Genomic DNA, 11,911 nt, shown 5'->3' with positions numbered 1-11,911 from the left:
TATAATGGCAATTAAATAATTGAATGCAAATCTTGGTGAGAACATTCTAACCTTTCTTTTTCATTGGCTGGATTTTATTACATATTTAAATAAAGATATAAGAAAATGAACTTTTGGTGCAATGGGAAAGATAAAGCTAAAACAAAGAATGCATAGAATGCACTTCCTGAATTTTCTCATGCAATTTCTGAACTTAGGTTAATCTCAATTTCATATACTAGAATTCAGATCGCTCATAAATCTCAGCACTGCCTTGGTGGCTCAATCTGTTAAGCATACAACTCTTGATTTCAGCTCAGAACATGATCTCAGGGTTGTGGGATGGAGCCCTGAGTTGGGCTCTGTGCTCAGTGTGGTCAGCTTGTCCCTCTACCTCTGCTCCTAACCCTGCTCTCTCTTTCTCTTTCAGATAAATAAGTAAATAAATAAAGGAAGTCTTTAAAATAAAAATGTTGATCTTACACACCTAAGAGAGGAAACATTAAGGAGTGTTTTAATTTACTTTTATTTGGGCTCAAATTACTAACAGAAGTGATCCTGGGAGTTTGGGTCATGGAAGTAGTTGATCCACTTGGACATTTGTTCCCATGCCATTTTCATCCCCTACTTACCCCTTCTACACTTTTTTTTTTTTTTTGCACAGACAGTTTAAGAGATGATTCTTGTACTCTTCTCTTTCTCCTGAGCAATTTGGTTAAGATTTGGTCCTCAGGAGATAAATTTATTGGGGAATTAGATAAGGGTTGCAATTTCATTCGTAAACATAAAATGAAATTTCAGAAAATGGGTTGTGGATTATTGAAGACATAATTTCCTTGAGAATATTAGTGATTATTTTCTCCTTAAATAACTTCTCATGAAATCAGAAAAAGAAAGCCACTGTAATCTTTGCCCTCATTCTTGACAACTATCCCCGAAGAATAACAGAGTTACTTAACCTATATAACCTTGAGGAAACTCATGAAATTGAGTATATAAATTACTGGAATGTATTAGCTTCATTGTTTCAATAGGCTGTTGATTTTCTTTTTTTACCTCCAAGGAAGGGAGGAAAAGGCATACCTATGCATTTAACAGGGTTCTTACAAAAATGATACGTTACTCTTTCCTTTTAGTATCTTTGCTTTTTTGTCTCATATACTAGCTGCTTATTTGACCTCCGTCTGCAATTCTTTTATCACCTCCCTATGTTTTATATAGTGCTGTTTTCCGTATAATGCTGTAGTTTTAGTCTGTCAGCAGCTAAACCAATGTTTTGGCTAAAAAAGAAGTGGAAAGATCAACTACAGTGTTTGCATAAACTCTTTGAAATATTTAAATTGTTTTCTGAACGTACCAGTAACCCTGGCCTTTGTTTTTCAATGTTTATTTCAAGGAGAATTATAAATGATGGGTAATTGTTAGACATAATTTTTAATTATTAATTCAGTCATTATTTTATTTGCTGCCAAATATTTTGGGAGAAATGTAGAAATGATCTTATTTTTAAAATCCTAGTTGGGCTCACTTCTTTTCTCTTTGAAATGTAAACGTATGTTTACTATTTAAAACATAATTGCTAACTTTCAGCCAACCCTACTTTAAGAAATCGGGCATCAAAAATTTCAGCAGACATTATTTCCTTATAGCTATTCATATTTTGCATTGTAGAAACTATGGCTTTTTGTAAGGGATTCTTTTAATAAAACACTATATTAAATAGTATTTTTGTTCTTAGCGTCTAAGTCTCATTACGTATATTTTATGCAAGCCAGGCAGCAATGTCACTAATGATCCAAGTGAAAACAAAATCAGAAGTAAAATGCTTCACAGTCGGGTCCTCATTTATGGCAGGAATTTTCAAAAACAGATTAAACATGATCCTCGTTTTCCAAGGCATAGAAAATGCTCAGACCGGATTTTTTGTCTGTTTTAATAACTCTCCTTTGTAAGTGAACATGTTCCCACTATTTATCCTAGAAATATATTGCAAAAATTGTGAACAAGCTTTCCAGACTAGGGGTAGCCAATTTTTCAGTTTTGCTGCATGGAAGAGGAGAGAATTGAAAAAAGCCTTTTCTTTCCTTGCTAGCCTTAGCACTGTATACCACTATGCGTTCTTTCAGTTCCAGGGGCAAATAAATGACTTCACTTGAGTATTTCATGTGCATGACGTTATTCTATAGCATGTCTGACTTGAGAGGCATTACTTCCTGAAGTTTTTCATGCATTTTCACATCATGTACACTTGTATTATTTTCTTACTCATTTCCCTTAACATACATTCTAAAGACTTAAGAGAGTAATTCAGAATCATCACCAGCATTGTCAAAACACAACAAGTTTCAAGTAGAAGGCAAAAGGAGCCCCCTACAGGCTATTTATGCTGTTCAATTGGTGAACATACAAAAGATTCAAATCCTTAAAAATCTTCCTAAATCACTAGAGGAGATTCATGACTTAGGTGGGAGTGGGGGTAGAGAAGGATGTATCTTTGTTTAGAAGTCAGAGAGGGTCCTTATCCTGAGATGGGGAAATAGGCCCTTAGTTTCCCTAACCCCTAAAAGAAACTTGGCATTTTCTTTTATTTATGACTAAGAACAACAAATCTCAGTGGTATTAACAGCACTGTGATTTTGTCACCAATAAAAAGAACAGGTATTAGCATATTACATTAGAGTTAATACAAATATCTTGAAATAATTATAATTCAAGTTTATCACTTGATCAGGACAGTTTTTCTTAAGATAAATTTTAGCTCTGTTGCTGGGTTTTGTTATTTAATCTATCAGTAAAGATACACAAATATTATGAATTAATATTATAAATATTTGGACACCTGTGTTTCGATATAATTGGTTTCCTTCATAAGCCTTTTTATTTTATTTACTAAACATTTTGTTTACTAAAATACCTTCTCTAAGAAGGGGTTCACAAGACCACTAAACTGCCGGAAGGGTCCAAGGAGCAGAAGGGATTAAAAAAAAACCCTTTTTGTGGGTCAGCATTACTTCCGCATGTCCAATAATTTTTCACCCCAGAGCTTAGTCATACGTTATGGGAGGAGTAAAATCAGGTACATAATAGTTTACCAGGTTATCTCTTACTAGCAGAGGGTAAGATTGAAAGAGAATGGGGCTTTCTAAAGCAGGCAGCCCCACAGCATTCATGGACGAATGAATAAATGAGGGATTTTAAAGAGGATCACTGAGAAGCCAGGATGCACCAGAGAGGAATAAGGCGCTTTTTTTTTTTTTTTTTTTAAGACTTATTTTTTGAGAGAGAGAGAGAAATGAGAGCACATGAGCAGGGTGAGGGGGCAGAGGAGGAGAGTTTTTATCAGACTCCCCAGTGAGTGCAGAGCCCAAAGTGGGGCTTCATCTCAGAACCCCAAGAGCATGTCCTGAACTGACATCAAGAGTCAGACCCTTAACCGACTGAGCCACCCAGACAGGTTGCGACCAGGCTTTTGAAGAAAGAGAGACATGTTCAGGTGGTATCATGGAAGGAATATGGCCTTAGGATTTCTAGTCCTACCACTGTTTAGCTTTAAAACTTTAGGCCTGTCATTCGGTCCCTGTGAGCCTTAGTTTTTTCATTGAAAAACTTACATTTAAAACAGTGAAAAACTTACATAAAGCTTTAAGTTAACAAGGCATTTTCACATTTATTTTCTCCTTCGACTTTCACAATTTTGTAACAAGGGGCTTTCTTATCATCTGCATTTCATGGAGGAGGTAATTTATAGTCAGAGAATATAAGAAATTTCTAAATCCAAAGTCTCTCCTTCTGCTTTCTTACTCTACAGACTTTCCTTAAGGCTATGCAGGAAAAAAAAATTGAAATATGCATTTAAAAATAATTTATTGTAGTCTGTGAGGTGCTTAAATAACATACTTTTTTTTTTTAAACAGATTCCAGTTATTCCTCCTATTGAGTCAATGTTAATTTTTTTCTTCCTTCTTTTTTTCTAATCTTCAAATTCAGTTTTATTCAATTAACAAACAAAATTATTGAGAATCCTTTTGTGCCAAGACCTTAGAGAAATTAACATGCTGCCTGGGGAGGTGAAGAGTGACCATAAAGAGCTGTAATAAGACATGGACGTAGCTCCTGCAAAATATATTGGAAAACAGGTAAGTGAGCAATTAATTCAACCTTTTGTAAGTCATGGAAAGCTGCAGAGAGGAGGTGTCTTGGGTCCGACACTGAAATATGAATAGGAGGAGCGCCCGGCTGGCTCAGTCAGTAGAGCATGGAACTCCTGATCTTGGGTTGTCAGTTCCCATCCCACGTTGGGTGTGGGGACCACTTAAAAAATAAAATCTTAGGGGCGCTTAGGTGGCTCACTGAGTTAATTGTCTGCCTTTGGCTCAGGTCCATGATCCCAGGGTCCTGGGATTGAACCCAGCATTGGGCTTTCTGCTCAGTGGGGAGTCTGATTCCCCCTCTCCCTCTGTGCTCTTCCTCTTTCAAATAAATAAATAAAATATTAAAAAAATAATAACATCTTTTAAAAAAAGATGACTAGGAATTTACAGTAATGTATCATTTTACCTCTTTTTCTCTGAAAGAAAACCCAAATCCATTTTAAAAAGCTGTGTTCATGCTACTTAAAATATTTTCAATTTTTAAAAAATTTTATTTTATTTTCTCAGTGTTCTAAGATGCATTGTTTATGCACCACACCCAGTGCTCCATGCAATACGTACCCTCCCTAATACCCACCACCATATTTTCAATTTTTTGTTTACATCATACCACAATTTCTTCTCTAATTTTAAATATTTATTCTCCTTATTTTATTAGTATTATTTTATTAATTGAACCAAAGTTATCAGATTCACCAGAGAAATAATTTATCTTATCCAATGAGGTTTTATAAGTCTCTACTCTCAAGTAATACAATGAATGGGTGCCAAACTCATAATATTACTTAGTGGAGGTTTTGAATAAATGTAAACTATGGCCTTTGTGTTCAGGGGATATTCAGTTTAGTTGGATAGATGACATTTGTTAAAATTTGTCTCCCACGAAATTATAGCACACGTATTTTAATAAGGTTTCTCTATAAATACATAACAGAAAAAATGGGGAAAAAATTCCCAAGTGCAGCTTCAAAATACACATCTGCAAAAAGCTGATAGAAAAGTTCAGTAAGGAGAAGGTTTCACCCTGGTATACCCCTTGATCTCTGACCAAGAAAAAGACAGAAGATTCTGAGGTCACCGCAGGAAAAATACTCCCCACTCCATGAAAGGGTAAAGGAAAAGAAGCAGCAGTTGGGTGTTGCTTTTGTGTCTTTAATTTAACTCTTTGTCTGCCTCGGGATGGTCAAAGTTTGTCTCACTTTATACAAAACTCTTGCCTAAATTCTATAAACAGAGGTTTAAGGAGGAAGTGCTCTCTTATCTTGATCCCTCTTTTCCCAGCTGTGAAATTGATCGATGTTTTTAAGCCCTAAGACAGCTCCCCTTGTAGAGATGTTTTCTGGTTCAAAGGAGAAAAAAGGCAGGAAAAAAATTATTCTGAGAAATACCTTAGAAGAAAATTGTAATGATCTAGGAAGAGAGCTGTGTAGCTAGATGTTAGTCAGACAGTGAACCCTTAAATTGGTTAAAGTATTAAGAGTGAAAATACATGGCGAGAGAGAATTTACGAGGCTCCTGTAGTTATGTGACTCAGATTAACTTTTTGTAGCTATGTGCAAATTTCTTAGATTTAAAATTGTGTAATAGTTTGATGGGCTTTGGCTGAGATCACTAACAATTTAGCAGAAGAGAATCAAGATTCTGATCCCAGATGTGTCACTAATGATCAGTGCCACCTCACCTCTCCGTTCTCAGAGTTCAATTCAATTCAGCAAATATTTATTGAGTGCTTATGGCTGCCGACTTTTGTAAGTCAGAGAAAAGTAATGAGATGTGAGTAAAATGTGACAAGTCCCGAGGAAGACAGCCCTACTTACAGAAAGCCATTATCATCGTCGGTGTTTTAAACAGAAGTTTGATTTAATTGCATTAATAACACCAACAGTGTACATTGCTTTGAGGTACAGTAATTTCCACACCGGATTTTGATTTTTATCTGCATACTGGATACAAATCACAGTCCCCAAGGCTTGACTTATAAGTAAAATAACACCATCCCCCATCTAGCATCAGTTATGCACATCCCTAATAGCTCAACTGAAGGACAGCATTAGCCATTATATAAACTAATTGGGTTAATTCGGCTCTGGAATTTAGGCAAATAATGTAACTGAGATAAACAGAGGGTCACTTATGCGTCGACTTGTACACATTTATCTACACTTCTTATTTATACTACTAAATGCTTAAAACAACACTAGGCTATAAATTTGCCTTTTCTTTCTGATTCTCTTGGCAGGGTTTCTTACATGCTTAACTTTTAAAGAGTGGAGTTCGTCTCCTCTCAAATAAATAAGAGAGCAGTGGAAGGAAAAAACTGCAGCTACAAAGTAGTTCTAACCCATTAAACGCAGATGGCTCACAGGGGGTTTAATCATCAGGAGTGAACACACATCACGCTGAAATATAGAGCTGTTTTCTATCACTTGTTACCATTTGAACGTCTGTCTCAGGAAAGTGAATTCCATATATCTTCCTGGCCATCAGTTGCCCTTTGAATACTCCTCTCTCTGATGTAGCTAGATTTCTCTTCAGAACTTACTGAGATGAATGAGCTCTTGCCACACGTAGAAGTGAAAGAAAACATTTCTTTCTCTGCCAGAACAGATGAGATTCGTCATTAAGAGAATGGATTTGACCTTGTAAAGTAGACCAAAGCAATTAACAAACAAACCCCTTTGGGGCAGAGTGCCTTTATCCTAGTCTTCCAATAGAAACTGTTTTTTTTTTTTTTTTTTTTTTTTTTTTTTTAAAATGCCCTCACAGCCACATTGCAAAGACCAGGGTATCTGATCACCTGAAAAGAAGCTAAACTCTGGGATAAGAATTCATCTCTAAATTAAGTTTTTCCATGCAAAGAGAATTTCGTTCTCAATTAAAAAAAAAAGTCATACAGTTTTAATCTCAGCTATCGTAAGTCAATTACCATTATCAATAGGTCCTATCGATCAGAAATTATTAAAGAGATCATAAAACCAATTTGATAGCAATGTATAAACCAAAAGTAGAAATAAGCATGACAGCTTATATAAAATGACGGAAAACTCCATTTGAGGACAATTTATAATATCTAAGGAAAAGATTGTGCTTTGCATCTTTCTCAACTCACTAGTTAATCGATGCATTTCCTGATGCCTGGTCTCTTTTCTATAGTTTCTTCCCCCACTCCTTATCTTTCCCTTGTTCTTTTATCTGTTTTCCTCTTTCCCAGAGCCCATACCTAGCTAAAACCCATTCTTCAAGTCTAAAGTCTTAGGTGATATTCAGGGAAAGAGCCGCTACCAATCGCTGGGACAACAGCAATAGTACTGGGTGTGGTGAAAAAATAATGAATACTGTTTTTCTGAAAATAAATAAATTGGAAAAAAAAAAAAAAGCAGCTTCCTTGCTTCCCTGAAGGGCATGTTCCCGTGCTATTACAGTGATTGACATAATCTTGAGTAAACCCAGCTGATAAGCCACAGAAAGGCTGCTCATCTACCTGCAACACTTTGGTCTTGCTATTTCATTTGTCTTTCCGCCTGAGTTTGTAAACCACTCAGCAATTGAAACACTTAGATACAGATTAAAAGTTATCGTTTCATCCCACAAATGATATTTTGAAAGTCATCCTTTCTAAAAATCTTGTGCATGTATTTTGCTCAGTTTACGTTTTAGTTGACAAAAATCTACCTTTGGAAAAACAAACAAAATATGGGTAAGGGGGAAGGATATCAGACTAGCAAAAGATCTGAGATCTCAATGCATTTTTTAAAAATTCAGAAACTTTGCAAAATTTATTATGGAGGGAAATACTAAATTTGCATTATTAATATTATTTTTATAATTAATAATAATAATTATTATATTTACCAGTAGATGACACTGCACGGGTGTTGAAGATGTCTACACCCATACGATCTGGGGAAAGAGCGGATCATCAATCGTGCTCACTGGTGTGAAATGCGCCCTCCACTTGAGTTCTCTTTTGTAGTGAGAATATTATATCCAGGAATCCCAACAGGTTATGTAAGGAAAGAACATAAATTCATTAACACTCATTTTATTTATCAAACCTTTAAACAGGGCTTACTACATGGCAAATGGGTAGGTTCTCTTATTTCCTTTTTCAGATAAGAAAACTGAAGAGGAGAGAGTTGAAGATTCCCTAATGTCACACAGCTAGTAAATGGTAGGACAAGGACTGGCCTGGATATTTGATCTAGTTGAGCTCTCTCTGCTTTGCCCTCTCTCAGTTTACCCACATGAATTACTTATTCACCTAGTCAACATTTTTAAGAGAACAGACTCGAAAATCCAAGGTATACAGAAACAGATAGATTCCAATTAGAAGACTACAGAATCTTAGGGGCTTGGGGGTACTGTTGAGGAAAGCAAAGGGGTCCTCCTTGGGAAGGAGGGGTTGTGTTGGTCTATTAGGAAAAACCACCAACAAAGAAGAAGAGAGGATCTCTACATAAAATTCACCAGTTCACAACCTTGCTTAGGCAGGATGCTGCATATTTTTAGAACAAATATATTCTTAGCATTGTCCAACTATATTTTATTTCTGACTGATGTAGAAAATACTTCAAGTATTTTAAAAACTGTAACAAGCAGATTATAACTTGTTCAGTGTCTTGCAGCATTAACTGCAGTAACTCTTGCCTCCCCCTCACTCGGGGCATCTACGTCCGTGACAGCTCAGTGCTTTGGCCGACCCAGAATTGTGCCATCTTGGACAACCGGAAGCCCAGCTTCTCGTCCTCTGACGGTCCCCCACACCAGTCAAACATTCTAACTTAGTTTCCTCAGTGTGCCTATTATCGAACCTCATCAAATCCTCCGTCCCTCCATCTTAGCCTGTTTTCCCTGACACTGTCTTCCATAGCTACTTCCTTTCTTACCCTTCGTACACCTCACGGTGTACGGCTTTCAACTACTCTTTGTCCAATACGTTCAAAGGCCTGCTGTTTTCCTTTTATCACACCTGCCTCCACCTGGGCTAATGAAGTCGCTAAAAAGGAATGTGTGCAGATTAGCTCCATGAAAAGAATGTATATTATCTCCACTAAAAATGCGCGTCTTCAGTCCCAAAGGGAGCTTTGCATGGCTGAATATAGTCATTCCTGCTTCCTATTTTCCACCATACACATTTTGCAGCTTGTCTGCTCTTCAAATCTTTATTTAATTTAGTGCTCTCCCATCTCACTGCACCTTCTTCACTAGAAAAAAGGCGGAAAAGAGCCATCCTAACAGAACTGCCAATTTCTTGCCACTACACCTACAATGGACCTATATCAATAAGTGTTGCTTTCTTCTGGTTTATTTTAAGGGAAGAGACATTCCCTTGTAGTTCTAATCCTCATTCTGTGCTGTATCCCTCCCAGTCTTGTCATGATTTTTCTGCCATCTCCTGTCTGTTTAAACTTCTCCTTTCAGCCATTTACAACCCATCTCATTTGCTAAAAAATAGTGATAATAAAAGTTGGCAAAAGATCTTCATGCTCCTTCACTGCTTCCAGATTTGCCCCAAAACATCCTATGAAGGTGTATATCTGCACTCAATATCTTTACATTTTCATTTGCCCCTCGCTGAATACTCAAACCTTTGCCATAGCATTTTGAGTTCCACCAATTCATAAAAATTATTTTTTTCAAGATCACCAACCTAAATCCAATGGTTGCTTTTCAATTCTTTTGATCAGTTCTGTTTTTGGTTGAATTATGTCTTCCTAAAAGTCCTAACCCTCAGTGTCCACGAATATGGTCTTACTTGGAAGTAAGGTCTTTACAGACTGAATCAAGTTAATATAACTCACCAGACTGATGAGTTAGGACAGATCTTAATCCAATAACTGACATTCTTAAGAGAGAAATTTGGATATAGACAGATAGGGAGAGAATATCATGTGATGATGAGGCAAATTTTGCAGTGGTGTGTCTCCAAGCCATGAAACACCAAGGATTGCCAACAACCACCAAAACTAGGAGAGAGGTGTGAAACAGATTCCCCCTCAGACCCTCCAGAATTGCAACACCTCAATTTCAGACTGAATACATCCCAGCTTAAACCTCCTGGCATGTGGTGCTTTGTTACAGCAGCTCGAGGAAACTAATACAAAGGCTCGGATTCATTTGGTACTTCCGATTCTGACTACACCTTCCTTCCTGCTAAGGAGAGCCTTCCACATTCGTTTCTGTGGCACCGAACTCACCCAGTCACCCTACTCCTTCTCCTCTTTGCCCCCAGCCTACTCTTCTATGCTTAAAAGTGATTCTGGTTGCTCTACTCTGTCTTCTTCTCACTATCAATAGTCTTTGCAGATGTTTTTACCACAATAACCATATCCGTGATTGCATTCAATGTGGTACAAAATAGAGCTATATATCTGATCACTTACTGGCATGCTCCAGACACAAATGCAGAGGGAAGCTCCACTGACTGAACATAAAATCCCAACCCGCTTCTGCTTTTATATGTATATATGCACACACACATATACATATGTAATAGATAAATATAAATATAATATTTAATATATGTAATCATGTATATAATAAACATAATTTATTTTATTTTATTTTTAAAGATTTTATTTATTTATTGACAGAGAGAGATGACAAGCAGGCAGAGAGGCAGGCAGAGAGAGAGAAAGGGAAGCAGGCCCCTGCTGAGCAGAGAGCCCGATGCGGGGCTCGATTCCAGGACCCTGAGATCATGACCTGAGCCGAAGGCAGCAGCTTAACCCACTGAGCCACCCAGGGGCCCCAACATAACTTATTTTTTAAAAAAATTTTACTTGTTTGAGAAAGAGAGAGAGAGTGAGCATGGGAGGAAGGGTAGCAAGAGAGGGAGAGAAGCTGACTCCCCACTGAATGGAGCCAGACACTGGGCTCATTCTCAGGACCCTGAGATTGTGATCTGAGCCGAAGTCAGACGTTTAATCGACGAGCTACCCAGGAATCTCAATATTATTTCTTTTTTTTCAAAGCACTTTTAGGTTCACAGAAAAATTGAGAGGAAAGTACAGTGTTCCTGTGTACCCCTTCCTATTATTCACATCATCTTGCCTTAGTGTGGTACAAGGGTTGCAATTGATAAGTCAATTTCAATATATTATTATTATAAAGTCCATAGTAAGTTTCACTCTGTGTTGTACATTCTATGAGTTTTCATAGATACATTTACCATTACAGTAGTGTACAGAATAGTTCAGTTCAGTTCACAAAATTCCTTGTGCTCTACCTATTCATCCCTCCCTCCATCTTAACTACTGGCAATCACTGATCTTTTTAGTATCACTTTCTAAATGTTGCATAGATAATTATACAGTAGGTAGCCTTTTCAGATTGGTTTCTTTCATTTAACAATGTGCACCTGAATTTCCTCCAGGGTTTTTTTGTTTGTTCGTTTGTTTGTTTGTTTTTTGTGGCTTGATGGCTCATTTCTTTTTGTTAAATAATATTGAATGGATGACACACTGTTTATCCATTCACCTAGTAAAGGGCATCTTAATTGCTTCTAAGTTTTGGCAATTATGAACAATGCTGCTGTAGGCATTCATGTGAAGGTTTTTATGTGGACATAATTATTCAAATCATTTGGGTAAATACCAAGAAGCATGATTACTGGATTGAGTGGTAAGAGTATGTTTAGTTTTTTAAGAAATTGCCAAACTGTCTCCCAAATGACTTTGTAACTTCGCATTCCCACCAGCAAAAAGCCAGAGTTCCTACTCCTCCACATTCTCACAGCACTTGGTGTTGTCAGTGTTCTGGATTTTGGCTGTTCTAATTGA

This window comes from Neovison vison, chromosome 12 (genome assembly GCF_020171115.1).
Source record: "Neovison vison isolate M4711 chromosome 12, ASM_NN_V1, whole genome shotgun sequence".
NCBI lineage: Eukaryota > Metazoa > Chordata > Mammalia > Carnivora > Mustelidae > Neogale > Neogale vison.
Note: the sequence above shows the minus strand (reverse complement) of the source record.